Source organism: Lactuca serriola, chromosome 2 (genome assembly GCF_051521515.1).
Source record: "Lactuca serriola cultivar US96UC23 chromosome 2, Lser_US96UC23_V15, whole genome shotgun sequence".
In the NCBI taxonomy this organism is placed as follows: domain Eukaryota; kingdom Viridiplantae; phylum Streptophyta; class Magnoliopsida; order Asterales; family Asteraceae; genus Lactuca; species Lactuca serriola.
The window spans coordinates 191,792,044-191,806,478 of NC_136409.1; the positions used below are offsets into that span (position 1 = coordinate 191,792,044).

At 31.2% G+C, this 14,435-nt stretch overlaps 1 pseudogene; it reads left to right on the forward strand.

The window, feature by feature from the left end:
• Positions 1-10,467: 10,467 nt before the first annotated feature.
• On the forward strand, positions 10,468-12,192 carry LOC145089893 (uncharacterized; annotated as a pseudogene).
• The last annotated feature ends 2,243 nt before the right edge of the window (positions 12,193-14,435 follow it).

A 14,435-nucleotide genomic window follows, 5' to 3' on the forward strand; every position in this document is an offset into this window, starting at 1 on the left:
GGTTCCAGAACTTTCCATGTGATGATGTGACAGATACCGGCCCATCTTTCAAAATATGAAAAATGTGTTTCACTCATATGGAACGGAGGGGTGATTTGCATGACCTCTATGCATTACATCATATACCCAAATATTTGTTGATACCATGATTTTGAAGAATATAGAAACTTTTAAAATGCCATCCAAGTGTTAAAGTGAATGTCACTTATACCAAAATGAATGTGAACACCCAAGAAAATTGTGCTGAATACCATAAATGAATTGAAAAGAATAAGAACATGTTTTGTTGAGAAAATAAATGAAAGAATGTGAAGACCCAAAAAAATTGTTAATACCATAAATGAATTGAAAAGAATAAGAACAAATTTTGTTGAGAAGAATATATGAATTAGGCCATGGGCCATGGGGTATACATGGCATGGAGCTCTCATGGTGATGAGCTTGAGGAGGGCAACCCATGGGCGGCTCAATCATTTTGGGGATCTAAGCGACCAAAAATATGGAGACATTTGGATTTTGCTATACTTAACATTATAAACCCTCATTCTTTGTCCAGAATACTACTGGAAGTAATGGATTAATGGAAATACTTGTTGTTGCTTGATAACCTTGACTCATTGACTGCTTCCTTGAGTTCGCTTCAACCTAAATCTGGAAATTCCAAAGGCAAAATCCATACATGAGTATTCAAAACTTAACAATTGAAAATGTGTATTTTGTAATCAATGGATAATTGAAAATAATTAACCCTAATAAATAAAGAAAAATTGGGAAAGAAATGAAACGCATACTGTTTAGCATTGAGGATTTGAACAATTGATAATCGAGATATAAGAATAGAAGATAAATGCAATGTTTCAGTTTTCAAGATCACACTGATATGTCGCATGCGTTTTGTCTTCAAGAACCAAAATCGGTCACTCTGATGTAGCCTATCGAACAATCGGTAATTGAATAATTGAGATTTGAGATATATTAATATCGAGTTAAGTTTGGAGAATATGTGACGCTTTAGAATTGGGGGGCCTGAGCCCAAGCTTAGAAAAATAGAAGGTTGAGCCGCCCTTGGGGCGGACACAGACATAGTAGGTGTCCCGGGGTGACATGAGCAACCTCTTGAATTTTACCCTCAAATGAAAATTTTCGTGTAAAATCGTTAAAATCCATCACAAATCCGTCACGAATCCGTTGGAAATCCGTCACAAAGTCCTAATAAGTGTAAATTTGTCGGTGAAACGCTTTTCGTGACAATTTTTTTTGACAGAAACTAGCATTGATACTGAGGGTTTTTTTTTTTTTTTTCTCTTTCTAGTAATGTAACCCTTAGAAAAATTGTGCAACCATGATATTTCCTTCGGTGCCCGCCACTAGGGCAACCACCGTGTACACCATCCTGAAAGTCTCGTGGTGAAGACCTGGAGCCATCATTGTGGCGTCATGCAGGCACACCAAGCTTTGGTGTGGAAGGATATCATGGTGAGAAAAAAGGAGATGGTGGTGAGGTGGAGCTGCTCGACGTGACTCCTACCTTGTGACCTTAGTGATAGCGGTGGGTTATAGCAGAGGAAGATTGTTTATAGAAAGAAACCCCAAATAAATAATTTATATTTATCAATATCAAGATTGTTTGATAAAATGTTGTAACGGTTTGTTATTATAAATTTAAATTTGATGGCTAAGTTGTATTGAAAATTACTATAAAAAAAATTCGTTAGATATTATTTAAAGAGTAAATTAGACGAATAGGGGATACGGGTGGTGGCATTGATGGTCTTGAGGGTTGAACCAGGGACCTTATCACCCCCCGAATACACTTTTCTCTGAACCTTTTATATATGAAGTTCTCTTGATCTTTTTCTAATTTGTAATTATTTTATATAATCATGTATGTATTCTTATGCACTGAAAACTCAAAGTGTAGAATGAGTCATCAAGTATTTCCTTTTGGTGTGTAGCTTTTTGATCCTTTTTCCATGATGTTTCATGTGTTTATGTTGCTCTGTTGGAAATTCAGGTGGAACAAAACATTGTTTGATGACTTTTGAATTATTTTAAATTTATTATCTTGCTGGAATAGGCTAGTGGTAGCAGACGATTTGATGGTAGTCGTTGTGGCGGCGAATGATGGTAGAAGAGTATGGTGGTGGTGGCAAAACCACACATTTCGTATAAATAGTGGTGGTGTCAGGAATTTTGATACGATGGTACAAATATTACAAAGATTCAAAATTGTAAATACAAAGAGTTTCTTAATATTTAAAGTTGTAAATCAAAAAAAAATTAATATAATTTAAGCAAAAGTTACAGTTGAATCCGCCTAAGCTTCAGTTCTTCAAATCGATCAATGATATTGTCATCAAGAACTTTTAAAAACACATTCTTCTAAATAAAAGTGAGTAAACAATCATTTAAAACTTGACCATCCATTCTATTCCGCAACTCATTCTCTCTACACTTGCTATAAGAATCGGAAAATATATATTTTATGTAGTTATCCAATCTCATGCATTAAAAATATGATATAATCCCTTTAGTTGTAGGTAATATAACATATAGTATGTTAACAAATATATATATATATATATATATATATATATATATATAAAACAATTTTTTTAGGGATATCGTAGTCCCCTCAAACGCTCCATGTAGCTCTGCTACTATGTGTAAATATGAGAGTTTTGATGGCTTAGTGACCGGATAAAAATATGCAAAACCTATTAAAAAATTAAGATAAACAAAATTAGACAAATGTGAGAGCGTTAATGAACATAAAAAAGACCCTAGGATATAATCACATTTCATAAAAATATATATGACAATAATTTTTTTTTTATTGTTTGTGTCTTCTTTTATAACACTCTGTATATAATGTATATTCGTATTATTTATGTATTAATAATTATAAAACATATTGTTACATATAAATGAAGTATTATCATGGGCGGACGCATGATTTTACAGTAAGGGTTGCACGGGAGAGTCAGAAGTTGCACAGTAGTAGAAAAAATAAAAATTTCGAAAATTTTCAAAAAATTTTCCACTGTGGCCGGAAATGTTAGGGGTTGCCGGAGGTCCGCCCCTGAGTATTATTATAAAACAATATGTATTTTTGCATATAAATATATGGTTTTACATTTAAACACATATTTTTATATTTAAGAAATTATGTTTTATACATAATAATACATAGATAATCCGCAAACATACATATTTATATGTAATAACTTAGTTTGAAATGTACGGACTACCTACAGTCTATACGGACCGCCCATGTTATCTTGGCCTTTAACAGAAAGCAGGACCGCCTCAACCCAACCAAACATAATATGTTGACATACACATCATACATACTTATAAAACTAACATTTTTTCTTGAATCTCATGCATTTGAAACCCCCATTTTTTTTCCTTTCACAACATTCATTTGAAACTCCCATGACTTTTCAAATTTCTTTATCATAATAATTATAATTTGGTAATTAGGTTAAATAAATATTAAATCTAAAGTGTAATCATATATAAACTAAATTTCAATATTAAAATAATATCTTTAATTCTACTTATAAAATTATGTTTTTTAACTTTTAACATATTATACTTAATTTATAATTTTAATATATTGTTGGATGTAAATCATTATCATTTTAAAGGTACAATTTTTGAACAATTTGTATAAAATACTTAAATTATTAATTAAAATATAACATTATTGGCTCAACTTAAATATAAATTATATTTAACTTAAACAACCCAAAGATTATTTTATAAATAGTTAAAAATGATAAATTGCAGTGTCTTTCTAATAATAAGTGTAAATTGGTTAATAAGGTTAAATAAATATCAAACCTAAAGTGTAATTATAAATTGATTAAATTTTAATTTTAAAATAATATATTTACTTCTATTTATAAAGTTATGTCTTTAAATTTTAACATATTATACTTAATTTATTAGATTTAAAATGTTGTTACATATAAACCATTATCAGTTTAAAGCTACAACTTTTGAACAGTTTGGACAAAATACTTAAATTGTTAATTTAAATATAAAATTATAGTGTCAACTTAAATATAAATTTTAGTTCCACTAAAAAAACCAAATAATATTTTGTAAATAGTTAAAAGTGATAAATTATAGTGATAAATGCAAAAACTAAATTGTAATATCAGTTTAACTAAAATATTTCCTAAATATATTTATATAATCATTAAAAAATTTAAAATAAGTATATAAATGATTATATTGTTATCTTTAAAATCAAAAAATAATGTTTGATGTTTTAAATAATTATAATGATAGAAATTAAAATATTAAGCAAATAAATTTTAAAAAATTAGTTAAGAATAACAACAACTATAAATAATATTAAACCATATATAATATTTAATTTTATTGATGTGTAACTCGCAAGTAGAAGTCATTCAAACGATTGAGATTATGATATTATAATAGATGTATATATTATCATATAATTCAAAATAATCAATATATTATATCAAATTTAACAACAACATTAGTGTTATATTTAAAAATACATATATTTGTAAAGACTTCAACTATATAGGTGTTTCTGCGCATTACAATGTCAACTCAAATATAAATTTCAGTTTCATTTAAAAAACTAAAGAATATTTTATAAATAGTTAAAAGTGATAAATTATAGTGATAAAAGCAAAAACTAAATTGTAATCTTAATTTAACTAAAATATTTCTTAAATATATTTTTATAATCGTTAAAAATTTCCAAATAAGTAGCTTAAAATAACTTACAATAACAATAGTTAAAAACAACTCTATATAAATTATTATATTGTTAGCTTTAAAATAAAAAAACAATGTTTGATGTTTTAAATAATTATAACGATAGAAATCAAAATATTAAGCAAATAAATTTAAAAAAAATTAATTAACAATAAAAACAACTATAAATAAATCAAATCATATATTATATTTAATTTTATTCATGTGTAACTCACGGGTAGAAGTCATTCAAACGATTGAGATTATGAAGTTATAATAAATGCATATATTATCATATAATTCAAAATAATCAATATATTATATCAATTTAGTATATACAAATTATTATATCAAATTTAACAACATCGTTATTTTATATTTAAAAACCATATGTTTGTAAAGACTTCAACTATATAGGTGTTTCTGCGCAACGCGCGGGCATTCACCTAGTAACAAATAAACAAATAACCATGCATAACATCCTATAAACCAAGATATCGATCCAACATATCTCTACAGCATAACAACATACTATCATGTAACAGGATATACAACCCACTAAACTAGCATTGATGCCTTCGACCCGTGAGTACAGTGAAGAAGACTCACCTCAAAGTCTGGCGAAGAAAACTGATCAATACTCTGATACCGAATACTTGCTCCACCCAAGTCCTAAATGTCCAAACATTTCCCATTAATAAAATAATCACAATTTCCTAAATTAAACTACTTCAAACTTGGTCGACGCTAACAAGTCAACTGAGTCAACCCAGCCAAGTCGACACAAAACGCGTATGTGGGGCATACTTTGAAGGTTCGTTGGGCGTACTCAAGGTTTGATCACAGTCAGGATGGTTGACCTCATACGCGTTGCGTACTCCAGGTACGCAGGGCGTACACCGAGACCTCTCAAATCTCCATTAAGAGCTTAATGTCTTAAGTTCTCACGTCCAACTTTTAGATCCAAGGCCAAAATACTGCTAGGTGTCATAAAGTTTCCAACTTTATGAATTTACATGTCCATTAAGTGCTTAACTCAACATCTTAATGCAATAAGACCTTCTAAGGAATGCATGGAGTGAAACTAACCCCCAATACTACATTTTTATGACTTAAGACCCTTCCAAAGGTCTGAAAGGATGACTTATTGGTTCAAGAACATGCTATGCTCATGAAACACCACATTTAGGACAAAAAGAACCTAAAATCAAGCCCAAAACAAGATCTAAATGAAACTTCACAAAGCCTAGAACTTTATACCTCCAAGTGATGCCAAACAATGGTGTGTTTATGGTTCTAAAGTGATTCACTCCTCTAATATTGGTCTCTAGTTCCTTCCTTCTTCTTCAAAGGAACACAACACACACAAGATTAGAAATGCTTCACAAGGTGGATTAGGGTTGCAAGGACGTTTGAAAGGATGGAGGATGATGGAAGGAGCCAAGACTGGGAGTTAAGGATGATTAAATAGGGTCCAAACCCTAAATATTAGGGTTTAGAACTTCACCACGTATGCCCTGCATACATAAAACGTACGGCCAACATACGTGGATCCGTCCTAACAATCCAAAAGTGGCAATAACACCCCTTCCCATCCACAAGTCTTACATTAAAAAGACCAAAATGCAATAAATCTCAATATAAGGGTAAAAAATGAAAGTACCTCAAAACACGATGTTATATTTACCAATATCATAGTAACTTTATATCTATTATAATGACTTCAATCTAAAGAAACGCTTAGCAAAATGTCTCTTTGGTTTAATAAGTATCTAAGAATGGGTGTAACTGGTTTCTATATTATTTTATTTTGAGTAAATTATATGAATGGTCCTTATGGTTGGGGTAATTTGCACGTTTGGTTCTTAACTTATTTTTTAAATTCAAACGGTCCTTACAATATGATTTTGTTACGTCTGTGGTCTCTGCCATACATAAAAAGACAGGAGAATTTTGTATATACCCTTCCTAAACACCTAAATATCGTATTTGTCCGGCCTAAACTACAAATACCGTATTTGCCCTTCCTAATGTTTATTAATATCATATATACCCAAATCAATTATTTTGGTATTTTTTTTATTTATAACTATTTTTCACAATATTAAATCATTATAATTAAAATACAATTTGGATGGACAATATTGCCCTTGCTAACAGGTCACGTTTTCCCCCATCTATCACAAAATCACGTTTTTCACAATATTGATTTGTTTGAATTTCATTGTTTGTCGGATGGGTTGTTGCTTCCTATGTTTTAATTTTACTATATAGAATTGTTCCCTAATTTCAGTGGATTTTCTATATAGAATTGTTCCCTTATTTAAGTGGATTTGCTATATAGAATTGTTCTCCAATTTCAGTGGATTTGGTGAAACTAGAAGATTGGTTTGACGTAATCACTTATAATTTTGAGGTCAGAAAGTTTAATTTTGACCAGTTTATGATCCATAGTTGGATCACAAGCTGATGTTAAGTTCTTCCTTATTCTTCCAATCGTCCACCAGAGTTTCAAGACGAATCTGCAAGAAGAAAATGGAGAGGAAGGAAGAAGTTGGAAAAGAGAATGAAGATTAGGAAGAGGAATTAAGAACACTGTCAGACAGTTCAATTTGTGGATTCGAATCTCTTCATCGCCTCTGCGAATTGTCCCTCTCCCCCAAGTTTTCAAGGTAGATTGTGCGTTTGTGTTTACTGATTATGAACGTGATCTGTTAGCAAGGGCAATATTGTTCATCCAAATTGTATTTTAATTATAATGATTTAATATTGTGAAATACAATTATAAATAAAAAAATTACCAAAAAAATTGATTTTTGGTATATATGATATTAATAAAATTTAGGAAGGGAAAATACGATATTTGTATTTTAGGCCGGACAAATACGATATTTCATTGTTTAGGAAGGGCATATACGAAATTCTCCCTAAAAAGACAATATTGCCCTTATCTATTTTTTAATTATTTATTATTTGTATAGTTTTTCTTTTTAATTTACTGTTATATGTCCGGATGAGATTTAAATCCGGAAAACTGGACTGGAACTGGCATCGGAACCACTAGAACCTGAATATATAGAACCAGTTCGGTTCCAGGTTTAAAGAATGACTTTATCCGGGTTCTGGGTAATCCGGGTAAACCGGAACCGGTGTTAGGAATCAGAACCACCTTTAGGGTCGGAACTGGTTTTTGTGAAAAGTTTAAAACATGCATATCTCATTCGTATCAAGTCGAATTGACATAAGGTTCTTTCCAACACATAGTTTAGAGTTTGTACATGATTTTAGACTATAAATTTGTCACTTTTAGTTCGATATTCATTGACTTGCAGTCCCCCAAAGTCGAGATATCAAAGCTGGATGTTTTTAGATTTTCAACATTTTTGTATTTTATGAACATTTTAAAACATACGTATCTAATTCGTTTGAAATTGGATTGACTTGCATTTTTTTCCAACTTTTAGTTTAGAGTTTGTACATGAGGTTAGACTATAATTTTGTTATTTTTGGTTTAATATTCAATGACTTATAGTCCCCAGAAGATAGGATATCAAAGCTGAAAATTTTCAACTTTTCAGCTACTTGTTTTTCTACTTTGTATTCCGTGAAAAAATATTAAAACATATATATCTTATTCGTTTAAAATCGAATTGACATGTCGTTTTTTCCAAAGTGTAGTTTATAGTTTGTATATGGTTTTAGATTATAATTTTGTCAATTTAGTTTTGGTATTCAATGACTTACAGTCCCCCGAAGTCGGAATATAAATATGAAAATTTTCAAAGTTCAACCCACTAAGTAGTAAGTAATTACCAAAATATTCCGATTTTCCGGTTCTAAACCCACTTTACCCAGTTCCATCTTACCCACTTTGATGTTTCCGGGTTTTCCGATTCTAGACCCACTTTACCCGATACCATACCCGAAACTGGTTCCTATATTACCGGTCCGGTTTCCGGTCCTATAAAATCCAGTTAACCGGTTCTGGCTTTTCCAGTTCTGGGTCCATCCTGGTTGGGTTTGGACCCACTTTCATCTCTAGTTATTTGTTTATGAGCTACCCATAATCCTTTCCAGTCTTCCACCCAATTATTTCTTGTTTTGCCAGGAGTAAAGTGCTACCTCGTCTGTGCTGTCGAATTTACTTAGCCACCAGAGTAAATCATCACCATATCTCCCACAAAAAAAACACCACATTGAACCCACTCAAACCAAAATTCATTCAAAACAGAAAATCCATTCAAACCAAAAATCATATTAAAAAATTCCTAACATAAATCAACCCACGAATCCTGAGGGGAAGAAAGAGAGAATATTTCTATGCATTAGTGTAGATGCGACGACAAATGTGGCGATGACAGACACGAAGGCGAATGTGTAGATTGGCGGATATGGTGAAGATCGGCGGAGCATACGATCGATGGTGTAGATCGGCGGCGTTCAAGTCTAGATCGATGAACTTCGAAGATTTCCAGAGGCTTTAGGAACAGGTCGGCGACGTACGAAGGTTTCTGATGGCTTTGAAATCCAGGTCGACGACACACAAAGGTTTTAAGCGTCTGTGGTGAGGAGGTCTAGTGGCTTCCTATGTTTTCCTATGGCTTTAAAGTACAAAGCGATGGAGATGGAGGTTTCAGGTGACATACAGTTGTTTTAGGTGTTTGATACGGTGGCCCGACAACATCTAGTAGTTTTCATCGGTTTTAGTGTTCATATCAACGATGTACGGAGGTTTTAGGCGGTGCACGTTTGTTTCCGACGCCTGGGGTCCGATGTTCGACGACGACCGATGGTTACCGATGCCTATGCCCGGTGGTCGACTGTTGTTCGTCAAAGAGATGGAGAGAAATAATATAAGTATATGATATGGAGTGGGTTTAGGAGTGGGTTTTGGGGTGGTGTTATTTCCTTTATTTTAATGTTTAAATAATAGGGGAAATGACTAAACTAGCCAATTTTACTAATTACTTATCACCTTTTAGCCAAAAATATCAATTATCCCAAAAGCCACTCAAACCCGTAGGTAAATCAAATCGGCTACTGTTTCGCCTTCATACCTACGGTTTTAGTATATGTATATAAGATTTGTTTTTAATTTTTTTTCAAAATACCATACGAAACCGTAGGTTTCTAAATGACCTACGGTATCCTATGATAATTCTACGGTTTTCCAAACCATAGGTTTCATAAGAACCTATGGTGTACAAGCAATCAATGCATAAAACATGCATTGATTGCTTATACACCATAGGTTCTGACGAAACCTATGGTTTCCCTTGTATATATATATATATATATATATATATATATATATATATATATATATATATATATATTACTAACTTATAAAAGAAATATAATCCTACTATTTCTATAAATAGATCGAATAAAATAATAGTATTTTTTTAAGACGTTCAATTCTCTAAGCGTAAAGTACAACTAATTATGAATAAAATAATATTAAATTTTAATCTGATTACCTTTGAAATCTTATCTCTTCCAAAATTTGACCCGATCTCTTTAATCCCCAGTTTGATTCCATGCGTATTCCTAAAATCTTGGCAAATATCTATCCATTGGCACACCATTCTCTCTATTGTTTGTTATTCCTAAAATTTAACCCCAACCTCAACCCACCTACGATCAACAATTAATAACATGAATCTCTCTGTTAATGGCCACCAAATTTAGTCATCCTCTTCACGATCATCGTCAAATTTAGTAATGAAAGGTGGGTTTTCAGCGCCTGGTGATTACATCTACTTCAAGTCCCAAGTCCCTCTCCACAAGATCCCAGTAAGTTTTTCTGGTCATAGATTTTGTTGATCTTTCACTTGATTATACATCTATTGACTTACCCAATTCGATAAATCACTGGTTTAGTTGGTATCGATTGTTACTTTCATTATGTCTAAACCCTATTTACAGTTTCGATTCAACATCAATCGTTCGATGTTTACTCTCAATGAACCTAAAATTATTGAAATTCACATTAAACTGGAGTTATATTTCAACTTTTGAGATTAAATTGGCTAATTTGCAGCTTCCTATTGGTGTATTACTTACAAGCATAAAGCATTAATCTTTATAGCAAGTTCTATAAACAGAAAAAATGTTGATATCAGATTTTACATCCAAATTGATATAAGAATAACATATATGGACATTAATTTTGACATAAATTTTACAGATTTGCACAAAACAATGGAGATATTATGAATCCTGGAACTGCTAGAACAACAGATGTTTACTACAAACAAATCATGGCACTTTCCATGAAGGTAACAACAACTTTAACATTGTTAAAGACAAAAACCAAGTTGAAGGATTCTTTTTCATAACAAAGTTTTCAGAAATCTTTTTTTGTTTGTTTGTTTCCTTTTCAGGGTTATCAAGTGATTTCTGTTGATATTCCTCATGTTTGGAACAATCAAGAATGAGTTCAAGCATTTGAGAAGTTTTTAGATGTTATTGATGTCCACCATGTAAGATTATCTGATTTCATTTTTGATGTTATTGTTATTTATTTATCTATTGAATCTTTTTTTTAACAGACATCTTTATGGAACATCACTTAGTGGATTTTTAGCACTACTTTTTGCTCAATATAGGCCAAGAAGAGTAAAGTCTTTGGTCCTTTCAAATGCATTTTTGGATACAAAATATTTCTTAGCTGCAATGCCTTGGGCCCCTGTGTACGTATCATAAAAAAGGACACTTTTTATATACAATTATACACAAAAGTATTTTTTTGGACTGAATGAACTGTGAGTAAATGACTATTTTACCCTTATGTAACATTGTTAGTTAGACCCCTTCTTTCCTGTTGAAACGGTATATCCTAACAGGAATCCCAAATGGTCCACATGAACCATTTATTGTTGATTTTGTGGACTTTATTGTTGCACTGGTGAGTTTTATAAACACACATACTGAATTATTTCCTAATAATTTGAAAAAGAAAATCAATAGTTTAAAGTAATTATGTCGTAATAAATATGTTAAAAGTATAAAACCTGCAGGTTGAGACCCTGACAAGGGGGGATTTGACTTCCAGATTGACTTTAATAAGTGATGTTGCATCAGTGGGACCTCTTCTTCTTTCGGATTCTCTAATCACTATAATGGATGTAAGCTTCCATAACTCATAATCATATTAAAAACAACAACCTAAACCTATCCCACCTAAGGAAATCTTAGATTTACACTTGTTGACTTAACACTTTGCTGTTGGTATTAATGAAATCGGAAACCAATTTTTACTTTAGAGCTATATTACTAATAAGCATGAATTATGTTTCATGTCATTGTTAGAAAGCTCAAGGAATGTTTATCCATATCTGTAAAACATATGTTCTTGTGAATCATTTATTTAATTTTTAATTAATTTGGTTAATAGATAATATTGTTTTGCAGGTAGAAGTGAAGATGCTACTGATATCATCATAGACTCATAGTACTACTTCTAACATAGCTTTCTATTGGAAGGGTATGGATCTTGCTATGTTGGCGAAAGGGGAGCTTAAGGAAGGGGTGTTGATTCAGGTTTCTTGGGATATTTATCTATTTTAGGCTGATGGGTATGGGCTAGAAAACGTTATTGAGGAGGCTAAGTTGGCCAGCCTCAACTCCATACTCCATGGAGACTATTGGATCACTGCCCCTTCTAATGTCAGGCCGAATTACATTGGAGTGATGATGCAAGCAAGGCAATGCATATCTCAAGTTTGTCTTTTATTGAAAGGTGTTGTTATTTATTATCTTTTTTATTATTTTTCCAATAATACCTTTTGTTAGATACATATTATTTGATTCATTACTTTATTTAGTTATTAATTATTAGTTTTGTTGTTTTTTTCTTCATATTTGTATTTCTCCAATTATTATTTTATGGAAGTCAATATCGTGCATCGAATAATGTATTAAAATATAGGCTTAGATATAAAAAGAAAAGTATAAAATATTACATTATGAATAAAATTGTTGTGATGGATGCTAGAGAAAAGAAACGTATAAGCAAGTCACTTCGTATGGATGTGTCCTGATTTCTAAAATGAAGGACTATAAACGTACACTACACACCAAAATATTTATTTTCTTTTGTATTGCGAGGGTTACATTTATTTGTTGCCGTAAAACCGATCGATAACAATATGCATATGTTTTGTGTTACTTGAAATCTAACATGTTTCCGTTTAGAACTTATTGTCGAATGAGAAACTATTTTTCGCCGCCGCTTTGCGCGGGAAAACAATTTTTTTTTACAAAAACCATAAGCTTCATAAGAAAACTACGGTGTACAAACAATCAATGCATGTTTTGTGCATCGACTGCTTGTACACCGTATGTATCTCTTGAAGCCTATGATTTTTTTTTTCGGCTTCTTCAAAAAAAATAAAATAAACTGTATTCATTGAATCTCATTGCAAACAAAAAAAACAAAAAACATCGAAGATTCGAAGAAATACTTTGGTGTTCTTTGAAAGCTCCGTTGAAAGAGTTTTCTTAAGTTCAAAAACACAAAAAAAAATGAGCAAAAATGAAATTTTCAATTTTATATATTTTGGGCTAACGGGTCTTAAAACAGTAGACAACCCACGAAACAGTAGCTTATTACACGGAAGAGTAGTCAACACAACGTTGACTGTAGTCAATCCTACGTTGACTGTAAGTTTTTTAATCACCTACAGTTTCAGTGGCTAATTTGGGATAAATGCTGATTAAAAACTGAAAAGTAATTAAGGAAAATAGTTAGTTTTGTAATTTCATCTAAATAATAAATAAGTAAATATATAAATAACAATTAATTAAAATAAAAGATAGGCGATGGCAATTTAGTCTTTTTTATGTGTGGAAGTGCCACAACAAAAAGATATAATATATACGTTTCGACTTAAAAAATTAAGTTAAAGACTTATCCCAAAATAAGGACCATTCATATAGTTTACTCTTTTATTTTTGAGACCTAATTCTACATTTTGTCTCTTAATTTTAATTAATTATAGGCTTTTCTGTTACTTATTATTTTTTTTTTTTAGAAAACTGTAGTTAGACTTTTGTGTCAAATGCACTAATTAATTTCATTAAAAAAATGATTTTGCTTGTAGACATTAAATTATGTCAAAATAATAAAAACATTCCACCATATAGTTTTTTCATATAAAACTAAAATCGTCGTATAACATATAAAATAAAAAATAATCTTGAATTTAAGGTATAACATTCTTAACTAGTAGCTTTTTGATATTAACTATTACTAATTACTAATTAAATTTCTTAAACCAATGACCGTTGGCATGTTCAAGAGTTATAGAAATGTTAGTTTCGAACATTTGGAAAATCAAAACCAAACGAAGTACGAAGATATATTTTAGTTCGTCTCTTGTTTCTTTAAAAAAAATTGAAACAGCAAAGTACAAGACGTACAAGTACTCCATCTTTTACCAACTGTCGTATATTTGATCTTTCTAAACTGATGGCTACATTCTAACCGTTCTAACCATTCTTTCCCCTGCAGTTTCACACCTGCAACTCCATCTTTCTACCATGTCTCCATTGGAATTTTCATTAACAAACTTCATTCCTCTTTGTTTCTTTGTTTAGAAGCCAACAAAACTGTTAGATCACCATTAGAGTAGCTTAAAAGTACTGTTCAATCTTCAACTGCATGCACTATAAATACTGCATGACAT